The sequence below is a fragment of the Argiope bruennichi genome, chromosome X2, assembly GCF_947563725.1.
Source record: "Argiope bruennichi chromosome X2, qqArgBrue1.1, whole genome shotgun sequence".
Classification (NCBI taxonomy): domain Eukaryota; kingdom Metazoa; phylum Arthropoda; class Arachnida; order Araneae; family Araneidae; genus Argiope; species Argiope bruennichi.
Window position 1 is genome coordinate 64880730 of NC_079163.1, and position 16609 is coordinate 64897338.

Here is a 16609-nt window from a genome sequence, read left to right on the forward strand (position 1 = left end):
CTTTAATTATTTGCTGATGTTTCGTTATTTTATTAGGTTGAAGTGTAGTTCAGTGTGCCCGCGAGGTTTTCGCCAATATAGTAACCCACCGAAATGATCTTATAACAACCCTAATGCTGTTTTATTTACTACTTTTTACAGAGGTTGAGTTATACATGAACTACAACTATTTTATGAAAAATGTTAAATAAAAAATATCAATTAAAGATTTTAATTTAGTTTTGTATTATAATTAAATTTTTTATTGCTAATAAGACACTGTAATGTTATTTTTAACGTGAATACGAAAAGAATATATTTATTCTTTTGCACTACTTAACTATCGGTATGCGTTTTAAAATTCGTCTGAGTTATTAACTTAAGAAATTCTCTACATTGGAAATCCTTGCACTTTTGATATTTTAAACTCTTAATGTAATATAAATTAATTTCCAAAACTCTATCTTAATTCAGCCCATAGTAAAATATTCTCTTATTTCTTGATCTAATTCCTCTTTCGGTTTAATTAATTCCCTTGTAAAAATAATGCGCCATCAGTACTACGTATCAAATGAAAGGGATACTTCCGTTGCCCTTGTCAAAGATCAACACATGTATTCCATCGGCACGTAGCCGGAAATCCTAGGTTATATAAGACTAGTGATCATTTGTTTCGCCCCTTCCTTCTTCTTTACTTCTGCTTTTGTGCCGCAATGTGTCTTCTTGTAAATAAACCATGCCTTTCCCCAGGAAGAGAATAAAACGAAATTAGAAATAGAACGTCTCGTCTATGTCTTCAACCTGCATTCTGCTTCAACCAAAATAATGTTATATAATATGTAATCATATTTTGGTTGAAGCAGAATGCAGGTTCGAAGCAGTGAAGAGACATCTTGGATTTTTAATTTCCTTTTATTCTCTCCCTGGAGACAGGCATGATTTATTTACAAGAAGGCGCAGTGCGGCACAAAAGCAGAAGTAAGAAAAGGGAAGGGACGAAAGAAATGATCACTAGTCTTATATAACATGGAATTTCCAGCCACGTGGCGACTAAATACATGTGTTGACCTTGAGAAGGGCAACAGAAGTATCACTTTCACTCGATACGTAGAACTGATTGCGCAGTAATTTTTACAGCTTCAGTGGAATGAGACCAGGAAATAAGAGAATGAAATTACTATGGGCTAAATTAAAATAAAGCTTTGGAAATTAATTTGGTTTAAATTAAGAGTTTAAAATATCATTGAAATTTATGAGTTGATGAAGTTGGGTATAGGTTAAAAAATTCTGCCGGTGCTTTCCTCAGATGCCGAAGACAACGCGTGCTCTAAATTTTGTTGTCTATACAACAGACCGGCGCAACCTGTCTCAAAAACTTCTTTATTTCAAAATTGTTAAGATAAGCAGTGATAGTAATCCCAAAGATTAAAAAAAAAAAAGTTTCAGATTAAACAATACGTATCAGTAAAGATCATAATTTTAATGCAGAAAGTGGTAACCGTTACTGGTTTGCAGAAGTGTTTATTTTGTCTGCCATCTTTATTGGCATCCTTGGCGCAGCAAAGAGCACACTAAACTACACTTTTACCTTTTATTACTTCTGTATAATTTTATGAATTGAAGATAATGTATTTTTAATTTGATATATGTTGCTGTGCAGAGTATATTGCATTGAATTTATTGTGTTTGTTGTTCTTAAATCTAAATATAAGTTATTTTAGAAATTCTGTAACAATATTTAGATATTTAAAAATACACTTAAAATTTTTTTTTACTATGCTTTGAAATTTTATATCGGAAATTAATCCTTCGAAATAAAAGTAAAATAAAGTAAGGAGTATGAGTGGTATGATGATAATAAAAGAATTAAATGTTGAAATTTTTTTAAAAAAACTTCTTGATTTTAGCAAAAATTGAAATTTGGAAGGTTAGTTTTTAATATTTTTTTTCATTTATACTGTCTTTATTTAATTTTGCAATGCTAAACATTTAAAATTTCAAATAAAAGTTAATCAGTATGTGGATTTCGCAATAATAATTTGCATATTTCGTCTTAATGTCATCTTTTTTATATTGAACTGAATACTTTGTTCAAAACTTACTTCGATTAATTAAATTTGACTGTGGTTAATGATATTTTATTACATTTCATTTTTATTACTTTAGAAAAATTAATGTATCAATGTATCTCGAATGTATCAAAAGTCATTAAAAATATTCTTCACAGTTGTAAGACTTGTCATCTGAATTTCAAAAAAGCAGTAATCTTGGAATTAATCTGGGTCATTTTTTTTAACATTGAAATTTTTTTCTTCTTTAGAATCATATGTCTGGTTACTTCATCGAATATTCATGTGTGTGTGTGTGTCGTATTGAGTAGAGGTAACCGCTGCCAGAAGTAGAAGTAACAATTTTCAACATTAGAATTTTATCTGGGTGAAAAAAAGTTTTTGTTTAGTCAACTTGACTGCTGTTAATATTAGTTACGCTCATGGGTTTTAGTGATTAATAATAGAGTAAAACATTACTAAACTTTTTTGTTGTAATGTTATGGAATGTTACTTTAAACAATTCGAAAATTTGAGCAAAGGTATTTATTTGCTTACTTTTTTTAAAAAAATTATCTTTTTTTCATTATTTTATAGCAGAATATTTGAACTTAACATGGATATTTAGGAGATTTTTTAAAATTTGAATTTCGCGTTACTGTTTTTAAATTTAATTTCTTGCACTCGGATTCAATGATATAATTTCACTTCATTAACAAAATCTTTTCTTTAGTATGATTTTCTGTATAAATCAAAATATAATTCACATATTTGAAGAGTTTGTAAAAGCTGTAATCTTTGAATGTCTGGCATTAATTTATTTGCACTTGTAAGTAAGCATTGTTAATTTAGATAATCTCAGATTAATTGAAATTTAACCATTTTGCGTCATATAAAGAAATAATTGTTGTTATTGAAAACATTAGTAATTAATATTTTAAATCAAAACCACGAAAGTCTTGGTATGCTTATAACAATTTTGCAAGTATCAATCTGCATTCATTTGGAAAATGAAAGCATTAACTTCTCTTATTAATATATTAGTTTTTTTTCTTGCCTGTATTGGATTAGAGAATGACAAATTATTGCGATAAACAAAATAGAAATATTGAGTCCCATATTGACTGAAAAAATATATTGTGGATTTAAGACCAAGAGGAAAGCTTTTTGTGACTTAATTCAAATTTCAGTGTTAAAAATGAATTAAAAATTCTATATGTCTAAAAAAGATTTTGAATTTTTATCATTTGAGCTTTTATTAGAAAAGCATCAAATGAATAGTATTTTTGAAAATGCCTTTAAAGGAACCTTCATTTTCTGAATACTATTACAACTGCTCTAAAACTGCACAACTACATGTGTTTGGGCCATAATTTATTTTTCTAAAAATCGTTAAGATTGGCTCAAACTGATTTGTATTGCTTTAATCCATGAAAAGGGAAAGTAAGCTTCAGTATTTTCTGCAAGTTGAAAGTATGATTATTTTGTTTGTATAGCGACCTTTGTACTGCATTGGACGGTGATAACCGAAATCTGGAGAAATCAAAAGCTCTGAAAATGGAAGACAGTTGTTAAAAAGAAAGTTGCGTGAAGGTGATTGCTACTAGGAAGAGGTTGTTAAAGAAAGGATTTCAGAATTGGCTGCATGTCTATGGAATCTTCTGAACTGTAATTATGACGTTGCTCAATAAGTAAATTTTACAACTTCTGTGTCAGTAAACATTAGTTGTGAATTTGCTATCGAAACGTACGTTAAATCTGTCGTATTAAGGAGATTAAAAGCGAAATATTTGCATTCTCTATTAGCACAAGGCATTGTATAGCATTAGTACTGAGTCGATATTCTGAATGCCGGACAGTATCGTGATTTTTTTTTTGTGGGGGATGAGATGAACTTTTATCATCTCAATGTAACGTCTGATTTATTAACATTTAACTAATTTAAAGATATTTCATGATGTACTACGATTTTATTAATTATTTAATATAGTTATAAATAAAAACAAGATACTCTTAACGTACTGACTAATCAGAACTTCAAACAAAAAAGCTAAATTTGCGCAATTTTCATTTTGTGATGAAAAAAATATTTTTGTTTTACCTTCCAATGAAATAATTAAAGATTAAGTTATTTTGTTACTATCCTTCAATTAGAGTAATTAAGCGAAACGCTATTGCAATAATGTCGTTTACATTATTAAATATTTTACAATTTATCACATTTCATTATTGAAGAAATTTCTTCATTATGGAACAGTAATGAATTATTTTTTAAAAAATTTTACCTTCTTCGCTGCTGGCTTAGAAATTTCAGTTTCTTTGATTCTTCACAGAAGGAAGTGGGGGGGGGGGTCTTTCATATGCAAAATTGCCATTTTATTTAAATCTCGAGTTTAATATTTAAAGTGTTAAGTTCTGAAAAGTTAATTTAGTAACATGAATAAAAAAAATTTCCTTTTATTATAAAACTATTTAAATATAAAACTAGAATTTTATTTCACTTTGTAGATTAGATTATTGCAACTAATGTAGCTTTGATATAATTTACTATTTCAGAAATCCAAAAGAGATTAAAAAATAGTAATTCCGAAATTTGTAAAACATAATAAGAATTATTGAGAGTACCCCCCCCCTCACCATTTATGTAAGATAATAAACAGTACATTAAAACTTTCAGAAAGGGCTTTCTAATTTTCAAACAGGAAGCAATATGAACAAATAAAAAAAATATACCTTTATCAATAATATCATTTATCTGAATATTAATATCATTTCCTGATACTTTAACAACCTTTAAGAATATTATGAAATTCCAAGTATAAAACGGAAAATTAAAATATGAAAAGTAGTTATATAAAGGACAATTGTAGATTGAAAAATTACCTCTGAGAATAATATATTTTAAAAGCAAAATAAAATTTCACAAAGTTATCTTAAATATTTAATATGCGGTATTCTTTAAACAATTCTAAGTACTTTTTATTTGAAAATAAAAGAAATACATGAATAATCATAAGAAGCGAAAAAAAAAAATCTCCTAAAAACTGTGTGTGGGAATGTATAAAAGAGGCAGCATATATTTCACTTGTTTAATCTGAAATAAATTAGAAAAATAAGCCTCTATCATTTCTATAACATATATTCTCATCAAAATAGAACAGGTTTTATTGTCTTGTTCCCGAATCAAATCGGAAATTGTTGTGGGGACTGATTTTCGATTGTCATGAAAATTAAATTAACTCTAATCATTCTATCATTATTAAAATTCAAATAGATATTGACTGACAATTGAACTTATCAACCACTAAAAATGTTCTTTACTGTGAATACAAAATAATTTAATAAGTAATTTATACATTTGAACATTAACAAGGAAAAACCATTCCCAAGCACTGCTTCAATTTTGATAATTCTGGTTTCCTATAAAAATCCCTAGATATGTCATCAGGCGTCGCCTGCTCACCTCTCTTCATTTTTGAGATAAATAGAAAACACATTACTTCTTTACAAATTCTCTAGAGGGAAAAAAAAAAAAAAAAATTCCATCTTTTACCATTGTACTGATTCTGGAAGTTTTTATTTCATAGGTATACTCATGATTCTTCGATACGTTGTCAATGATCGTCTACCCCTCTCCTTTCCATTTCGAGAGATGTAAAATAAAACTTGGCGTTTCCTTCAGCCTCAGCAGTTAGAGAGATTATACCATTTGAATTGTTTATAATTGTTTAAATTATAGCTAAGCGATCAGAATGCCCCATCATTACTGGTCAACTTTTATTTATAGTTTTGTAATATTTTTATTCTATAGTATATAATTAATATTCTATAACATATAATTTTGAAGGTGATGGACAGACGATTCTTGATGACGGAATCGGGAGGTGTCATATGGAAAGAAAATGAATAGAATTGATACATTAGATATTTTATTTATTGGTTTTGATAAACTTTGTCAGGGTTTTTCCCCACGCAGAATGCACAGCAAGGTAATGCTTTTGACATATATCGGAAATGCATGGTGGATTAAGAGGGGAACCGGCTATTATATATGAAATTCAATTGACCTTCTTTTGGCCATTAGTGGCATTAATTCCAAATGAAATAAAAATGAATGAAATCGAATGGTCATGTTTGTGGGAGAACGGTTTTTTGATTTTGTCCATTAAAGGTGATGAGCAAACGGCTGGTTCCCGAAGGCAACTGGTTTATTACGAAATTGAAATGAAGTAATTTTTTAAAGATATAAAACTTGGGAAGTTATTTGTTATTGAAAATATTAAAACATATAAAAAAGCTCTTGAATTCAAAAGTTTAAAAAAAAAAAAAAAAAAAAACCTTATAAAGACATATATTACACTTCTATGCAATTTGAAGTAATTCAGAGTAACAAAAGACTGTCATTCCATAAACAAATATGCCTCTTCTCTTCCAAAGCGATGACAACGAATCCAGTATGAAGATATCATAAGGACTGATTCTCCATGGTAATGAAAGTTCGATCAACTCACTTAATTGTCGAACGCTTGAACTGACTTTGAAGGAAATAGAAACTCTTAAGAGCCACCAATGGGTAGCGCATAAGGGGGCGTAATTATCCAAGGGGTTGGTTTCTTTTCTGTTGTCCATTTCTGCATCATTTAAAGCTGCATGGAAGGGTTCCGTTCGCACATGAAGGGAAAGTTTCCGTTCGCACATGTTGCTTTCCATTTATCAGATGTGACATATTTCATCGTTTCAGAATCGAATTTTATCATTTTTGAGATCTATTAATTTTCTTTTATGTATCAACTCTACAATATTTTTAATATCTCACACACTTTTTTTAATAAATTTATTCATTCTTTTGTTTAATTAATCATACTTATTTTACTTCTTGGTGTTTGGTAGAATTCATTATTTCATGAAGTTCAGCTTTTTTTTTGCTCCAAGCGTGTGTCATATCTGATTTATGTAGAAATCGCATGTTAGAGCAACTATACAGCATGCTTTAACAAGTATGTAAAAAAGATTTTATGGCTAACGACAGAACTTTCTCATTATAATACAATCTTAGCATTCAAAGCATCAACTCCAATACGGCTGTAGCATTTTCTACACCAGATAGTATGAAGTTGCTTTAAGCTTCATACAAATACTAAGAGTTAAAAAAAAACAACAACCCTCAAACGTACTATTGTAAATTTTAACTTAGCATTGCTCCTTTTTACATCTTAAATACGGAATGTGAGAGGTATCAGTTATGTAGATTTTGGGCAATATTTTTTTTCTTGGTACAATCACTCTTCAAATCTCACCTATATTTAGTTGCTAATTAACTATCATTTTACAATTAGATTAATATTTGTATTCTTAATTAGACTGATGATTAAGGGTTTCATTTTGATTTGAAGTTTAACAAGATTATTTATATTGGAGTGAAGTCTTCATCCCTTTGACTGCCTAGAGTGACAATAAAAGGATTAGGAATGCCTATTTTAACAACAAAAAATGTTAAAAGTTAATTTATGGTGTTGTATTGACTAAGAATTTTCATGGCTTTTAAAATCTCATAGAAGACATATGATTCTCTTAAATTAATTTTTATCACGAATTTTTTAGTTTCAATGGCTTGTAAAAAATATACATATGTAAATTTTTGAAATATATTATGAAATTTAGATTTATGCATACTCGTATAAAAAGGATTAAACAAAAAAGTGCTCTTTTTATTTTTAAAGAATGAATAATGTTCGAATATATAATTCAGCGTAAAATTTTAAATTTAAATAAGAAACTTTTTTAATGATAATAATATTTTCTATTAATGGTATGAATTCTGCAACTGGTGTTTAAAAATAAAAAAAGTTTTAAAAAAATTGTCCGAAAATTTTATTTTTACCGTTGTATTGGAAAGATATTTCATATGTTTAAAATCAATAGAACATAAAAAATGTACTTGGGTTATATTTAAAAATTAAATATATATAATTCTTTTATGCTTAAATATTTACCGGAAACTTTCACTTTCTACTAGCAGTTATTCCAAAATGATATGCTAGCAACTTGTTATCATGAAACAAGTATTTTAATATATTAAAGTATGAGGAGTTTATAATGACATCTTAACAAAAATTGTACAGAAAAGAGAAAAACATCTTCTCTCTCAAGAACAATTAAGCTCCCATGCAAATATTTTTAAACTGTCGTCTGATATCACCATATATGATTGCACAAGAATATACGATAGCAGGCCAGGATTATCAAATAGGCAAAATTGCTTAGGAACCGCGACTTCTTCACTTCTTTTAATGTGTTATCTTCTGGGTGATTTAATCTTCTCCTTTCATTTAGTTTATAAGAGTTGTGCCCTCCAACTCATTCAACTCAAGATCAAGTTTCTTTTAAATTTCAGAACATTTTTCCAACAACTTTCCTAATTATTTACTTTTTGCTAATTTTATATTATGTTGCTTTATAATTCTAAAAAATAAATGACATTATAATTTATGGAATTCTAATTATTAAATGATATTTCGATTGTATTAAAGTAGCTTAGAGTAATAATGCTTTGAATTTCTTTTTCCGCACATGAGATCCTGAAACCATTTTAGTATGAAGTTAACCTTGTGCTCATAAGTTCATAAAAAAAGGACAAAACCAAAGTTTAAAAAAAGTAAACATTTATTTAATTACAAAAATATGAGTAACGCTATTCTTCTAGATTGCATAAATTTACGATTCTACGCAGATTATGCAGATGATTCTCATGTCACATCACACTCATAGCAAGACTCAGAAACACAAAGTACTATATAAACAAAACACTTAAATATAGCTCTATGATCGGCCCTACACCTTGCATTTTATCATTGGATTGGATTTTCAAAAGAAAAGAGAAACATTTATTCCTAATGAAATAAAAAAAATCTTTGACAGAATTAAACATTAATTCTTTCTTCCCATATATAAAAACTTAATTAAAAAAATTATCATTTTAAGTGACCACGAAAAGTTACATAACAATTAAATTAAAAAATATAAAATTTCCTGATGCAGCTTACAGTTTATCAAATTTCTAACGTGCAAATTTAAAAGATCTAAACTTTCATGTTTTCCCAACAGTTCTACAAAATTCTTCTCAGGAAACTGATATCCTTAACACATCAGCATATTAGACAATTATGAAAGTAGATACGTCATTACAATGATTTAATCGCAGAATCTAAATCAACCAAAACAATTTATGCCATTAAAAAAAAATGAGAAACTTGTTATATTCTGCTAAAATTAGAAATGAATAATAAAAAAATACTCAGAAACTGAAAGTAGTAGTAGAAAAAAAGAGTGACGTTGAATCTTAGAGACATCATAAATAAAATAAATCAAATTTATTCATGCGCAAACCATCAGAATAGTTGGTTAAACTAGAGAACTTTTTACATTGCATGGTTCAAAAATTGAGTCGAAGTTAAATTGAATTTCTGCAAATGAATTATGGATAAACCGGAACTATGCCAAAATAAGTATGTGTCTAGAAAATTTAAAAAAAAAAAAAAGCGATTTATTTGGACTGGACGCCATCATCATTTTCCATGAAACTAATTAGACTGCATGCAAGACATGCCCGATATTTCTTAGCAGGCACAACATCACACAGCCACTAAACATGAATGCAATCCTCATTCGGATCATGGAACAATGGATGTTTGGATACTGTAGGGGTGCGACTACCTAGGCAATTGCTGGCAATATAGCTTCATACTGCCACTAATCATAGACGCCATCCTCATCGAATCAAAGAACGATGGAAACTATAGATATTTGGATACTGCTGCGGTACGGCTCAAAGTAATTCTCTCCGAGTTCAGTCCACAAAAGGCCCAATCTGGGAAGGTCCAAACTAGGTGTAGAGAATTTTTTTATTAAAAGTAGTTCTAGCCACTCTTCAGTTTTATGGTGGTTCATTTCAGGTAACAACGTGGGGCTATGAAATTTTTCTTCTTTCTCGGAAAGAATGTCAGAGAAATTGTCATGAGTTGAATACATATTTGCAAGTGTAGTGCGCTTGAAAAACTCAAGTATACGAGTGGTTTTCTTCTTTACAAAAAAAAAAAAAAAAAAATGTTGTTTGAGGACAAATTTTGATTTCTTCAACTTCCCTAATGGAAGAAATTTCGAAAAAATTCCTTCACCTGTTCTCGAAGACCGATGATTGACCATTGAAGGCCCAGAGAAGTTATCTGAACTACATGCAGCTCAATTCATCGAATTAAACGGAAGATTTGGGAATGAGAACAACTCGCTGTGAAATCTGGGCCTCGTGTTTTGACTGGCCAACAAAAAGATCATCGAGTGAAAACATTCTCCACTTTGAATAAACAATTCTGAAGCGATCTAAACTTTTTTTTTCTAAAGTTATTTCTGGTGAAAAAATCTGAATCGTTTCTGGGACAGGAAACAAAATTTCGCAGTCACATGTTGCTCTCTTAAACCAGCGATTCTAAAAAACGAGGAGTGAGTGGAACGACTTCTACGAAAAAAACTATTGAAATTAAACCGAACTTTTCCAGACGATGCCTCTTGGTGAACTGAACTCGAAGAGAATTTCTCTACATCGGAAGAAATGCACACAGTAGAAATTCCTCCCAAGGAAGCATTATTTTTATTATACTGTTCATCATTTTATTTCAGTGTTCTAGGGAATCAACTTTTCTGCTGAAAGCACCGGAATTTTTGTTTTCGTTCAGAATTTTCTTATAAGGAAAGATCCCTGATCGCAATGTGTCTCTTTTTCTATTATTTGGTTTTTAATCCAAAAATAATTCATCTATTTTCTTTATTTTGCAAATATTTATCACCTCACTGTTAGATAGCTGCATTGAGTCATTCACTGTGATGGTATGTTCTATTTCCTGACATTTTAATTATTTCCATTTTTATTTTAATTGTATTACTCAAAGTGTGTAATCTTGTTAAATTAAGAGAAAAGGAATTTTTTTTTGTTTCCTTCATTGACAAAATATTTGAAAGGATTTTAAAGCGTTTTGCTTCTTCTTGTTTTATTACGGATTATATTATACATAAACTCTTAAATGATGTATGGTTTTGGCTTCTAGGAGCTATGATTGAAAAAGCTATGCATAGATCTTTCTGAAATCATGTCACGACAACCATTGTAACAGATAGTATTTCAATAAAGATTTTGCTTAAAAAGAAATGCTTTCTATATCTAAATCATTTGAACAAGGTTTTGGGAAAGTCTGTACTATATTTTGAGTCAGGAGTGTCAAATTATATAAATCAAATATCTGTACGGTGCTTAAGAGAACTATAAGATATGGACATTGTAAAAAAAAGTTATGTTTAATTTAGCTCAAAATACTAAAATACATCCAATGTGAATAGATTACTTAGAAGGAGAGGTATCGGGAAAAAAAAAAGAAATCAAAGTAAATTAGATGATGATATGAAGTCAATTATCTAAAACCGTGGAGATGATGTACTGCAGACTGTTTCAATGAATCAGAAATGAAAATCATATCAATGAACGTCTTACTTAAAATCACTGAACGATTCGGAAAGAGATCCCTTTATTACACAGTACTAAACCGTAATCTAAAGCCGGATATTAACATCACTTTAATTCCACTCTTCTCGGTGAACGCAGCTTTTCTCGAAGCCTAAGAATAATAATTGTTTGATTAATTGTTAATATGCATTGGAATGATTCCACCAACTCGACTATGAATATAAGAAATTGTTCAAAATTCTCTACAGATTCGCAGTTTCTCTAGAAGCACAATAATAGTCATGTGGCTAATTAATGGTTCCATCGCTAATGACGAGATTTACCTCATTGTGTAATCTCACCAAGATAAAGATAATACAGCTTTTTTTTAGAGTTACCTGGAGCCCTATGTTAGTTGTTTATTCTCATAAAATGCCCAAGATTTATTGAGGAATCAAATCCAGTCACTCTGATATTGCAATGTCTTACTTTCTAAATATTCTAATCATTCATGTATGATCTATAATATTCATGCTTATATTCATGATATTCTAAGAATAATTTTTTTCATTATTATGTTCTTAAAATATTCTTAAATTTTAATTTTTTCAAAGATGATGAAAAAAATAATTTCAATAATTAAATATTGCATTGTAATTCTGATTGAAATATTCTAAGTAAATTGGAATTTTAACTACATTTATAATATATTCTAACTTTCAATGAATATCCAAGAATTTTTTCTTATAATTACATTGTATTTTAATTTCTTTATGCTATTGCCTGATTTTAGATAATATTATTTCTTACTTTTTAATTTCCTAAAAAAAAAAACGGCGTTAAAAACCTTTTAATTTTTATTATTTTCTGCAATTTAGTGTCTTATGTATTTGATTTAAACCAAATGAACAATTTAATTCAATTTAAATTAATATAAAATTTTATTTAATTTAAAAATTACTATTTCTAAAATTATCCCCTAGGTGGCGCCATGAAATGAATTCTTAACTAAATTTTTATAATTGATAATTGAAAGCTCTAAGATTATTAAAATATTCTCTCATCATCGTGAACGAATAACTTAATTACTAACTGACTACATTACCGCTGATTACTACAAATATGAAGCAAGTCAATTCAAGTAAAAAGTTTAAAAACACATTTTTATTAGTATACTGCAAAGTAGAATTCATTTATTTTAATTATTTTTTATGTTTTACTTATTAATTTATAATTCATTAAAATAAACATCATCAAATTTAATTTTTTTAATAAAATTTACTATCAGGTCACGAAATAAAAAATATAATTAAATTGATCAGTTAACTGACAATTAAGTACTGAATTATTATATTATCATCACACCTGAACTAATTTTAAAATTCTTGCATATCAGGAAGTAAATGAAAATTCTATTACGAAATTCCATCTTTAAAGACAAGAAACAAATCAAATTAAAGAAATGATAAAAGCAGTTTTTATAAACATGTGAATTACAATAAAAAAGTAGAATATTTTAATTTTAATTATTCTAATTTTTTGAATTTTTGCCATTCCTAATTCGTACTTTTTTTTTTCCTTTTCCCTCATTCTCTTTTATTTCTTTTTCATTCCATTTTTTCTGTTTTAGCTTGGAAATGGTAGTCACTAAAATGCCTGTCACAAAACTGTTGATCTTACAAATTTTTCTTACTATATAACAAGGGTGGGCATTAAATCGATCGCGATCGATTTTTGGACCGACAAGACTTTTGGGGGTGACCGCCTTTACTAAGACCCAAGACGCGTATACTAAAAGAAATATAATTATAGAACATCAACGAAAAATTTCAAAAATATTTCTGACGAGTTATTTAAATAAGGAGGTGCATTAAACAAAGAGAAATATTATGATGAAATAATAAAACTTCATTCCGAATTCGAGGGACGTGTTCAAGAATTTACTGGACTAGAACCAATTGTTACATTCATGTGTTACCCATTTGGCAATATTGATGGGAAAGAAATAACTGAAAATATGAATTATATATTCTCTTTATCGCTTTCATAACGGCATAAATTTAGAAACAAGTAGTTCAGAACCTAAGAATAACTTTTGTAATCTAATAGACGTATCCTAGTTTTAAAAAAAGTTGCATATCATTTAACATCGTTCTTTGGCTCTACCTACCTGTGTGAATCTACATTTTCAACAATGAATATCGTTCCCGTCCCACAGACGACCACTTAGAATCCAGTGCAAGATTAGCAGTTAGGAATTATATACCAACCCTTTGAAGATAGGCGAACAGTATGCAGACTAAGTCTTCTACTAACTATAACTACGAGAACTAAAAGTAGATGAAAATGATTTATTTTCTAATGTATTTTGAATTGTTTGGTATTAAATGCATCATTTAATATTATTATATTTGTGCTTATTATTATTATGTTTGTATCTTGCTATTATTATTATGTTTGTAGTTATGTAAGTAAGTACATATTCCATATTTATTATTAAGTTATAATGAATACTGTAGACCTTTTTTTGTTTAGCTCACCACACCTATACCACTGGGTGGACCACAACACCTTGAAAAAATGAGAAGTAGCTAGTACTCTGGAAAAATCTGCCTATCCTTGCTGTATAAAATAATTTCTTTTAAATCGTATATTATCATTTTTGAAGGTGCTTTATACTAATTTCTTCGTTAAAAAAATGGATTCGTGCTTTGAAAAAAAAAAGTAATTCTTCTACTTAGAAAACGAGTGAAAGTCGAAGTTTGAAACGAAGTTTGACGAAGAAAATAAAAATTCTGACAATATTTTTTTTAACTATTTCAAACTTAGAAAATTGCAGGAAAATTTCACATAAACAAATTCGGCTTACAAATCTAGCTATTAAAACTTATAAGAGGGATTCGTTGATACTTATGGGGTATGCTATCGTGAAGTTTGAATATAAGAGTCACATTTTTAATTTGATTCTGCATACATCGTTAAAGAAAGCTTGATTACATTTATTTGTCTCGAATGACTTTATAAATTCAATTTTGGGCTGGCGCGCTGTTAAAGCTGTTGCAGCTACAACTAGAAGAAACTTAAATTAATGTTTGAAGAAATATAAAAATATTTTCGATGATAAATTTGTTGAATTAACAAATTTTAAATAAATTGGAATTAATTTGGAATTTTGAGAAGTTAAATTCCAACTTAAATCCGAATTAACCATGTGTTTTGTACCGATTGAACAGTACTTTTTGCCTTAAAAGATAAATTTACTAAAAAACTGAATGACTAAAAAAACAGGGTATCGAAGAAAAAAATGTGAGTGGGCAACATCGGTAGTACCTATCGTAAAGCCAAAAGGAAATATTTGAGTATATACGGATTACTCGGATTCTTCAATCAAAATTTGATCGTGCCACAGCACCTATTTCCAAAACGATTAGTTACTTAAAAAATATTAGTTACTTTAAATGAGGGGAAACAATTCTTAAAATTACACTTTAAACAACATTTCCCCCACCCCCCACGGAGAATCAGAAATTACTGACAATAGATTCACATAAGAGATTATGTGTTTGTAAGAGATTTTTTTTGACTGAATTGGGCAACTGGAAAAACCGAAAATGATGAAAAATGTTCTATTTTAAACATATGTAAAGTTTAAAATGTAAAAAATACGGACTAAAACTTAATTTAAACACGAGTCAGTTTTCCAGTATGAAATAAGTTTTCGGAGGTATAAGATTGATGCAAATAGGCTACATAAGACTGATGAGATTTTAGCAGTAGTAAAGGCTGCAGTACCTAAAAAAGTTCCAAAATTAAAATGTTTCACTGGATTAATAAACTTCTATGATAAGTTTTGTAAAAATTAAGATATTATTGCAAATTCTCTTAGCAATTTATCAACAAAAGATTTTAAATTTAAATAATCTATTGATTATCAGGTTTCCTTTGAACAAATTGAGAGTTTTGATACATTTCGATCCGAAATTTTCTTTAACAAGTGATGCATTACCAGTGGGCATTGGTTCGTTCTTTTTTATGTATAACCTGATGGATTGGGAGGAATGATAGCTTTTACATTCAAACCTTTAATAAGAACTGAACAAAAATATTATCTTTTTAGTTTACCACGGGTATGTATTCACGTCAATTTTGCAAGGCAATTTTTGAACATATGTTTGTCCCTAATGCTGACACTCATTCCAAGTGACTAGAACTGTACCTTAAAAAGGAAACCACAGTTAAAATAAATTACCTTCTTCTATGTCTATTTTCAAAATAATTATTTTATATCTAGGCTTTTGAGATAAATATCTACTTAAAGCCAAAATTAGCAGGTCAAAAAATTACAGAATATGTGCGCCACTATACATATTAGATGAAAAAATGAATAATTGAACAAAATAACTTGATAACGAAACTCAAAAACGATTTTTAAAAAAATCGGCATGCAAAAGCGTTAACTGCTGGAATTTCAAAATAATGGGTTTTGGGAGGAGTTAATGTTTATTTTTATTTTTCTTAATCAAAACGTTTAAAGAAAAGATATTCGAACTAAAATAACTGTAAAATTAAAATGAACTAAAAATTCGTAAAATTAAATGAACTAACTGTAAAATTAAATGAACTAAAATTAGACTAATAAAATGGCCATTTTTACAATATAAAAAGTTTAATTTTGAAATTAATTTGAAATTTTTTTGCATTAAATAAAACTTATCAATTGAAATAAAAAGGACTTCATTCAATGAGCTTAAACTGAAAAACACATTTATATATATATATATATTTATTTATATATATATATATATATATATATATATATATATATATATATATATATATATATATATATATATATATATATATATATATATATATATATATATATATATATATATATATATATATATGTGTGTGTGTGTGTGTGTGTGTGTGTGTGTGTGTGTAGCATCAAACTGCGGAAAAGTAAAAAAATTTTTTACTTAAAATTTTAATTACAAAGCAGTTATAAAAATTTAAAGTTAAAAAAGTTAATATCCAAGAAAGTAAAATTTGCTAACCATAGCTTTTAAAATAGAAAAGAATATGATTAAAA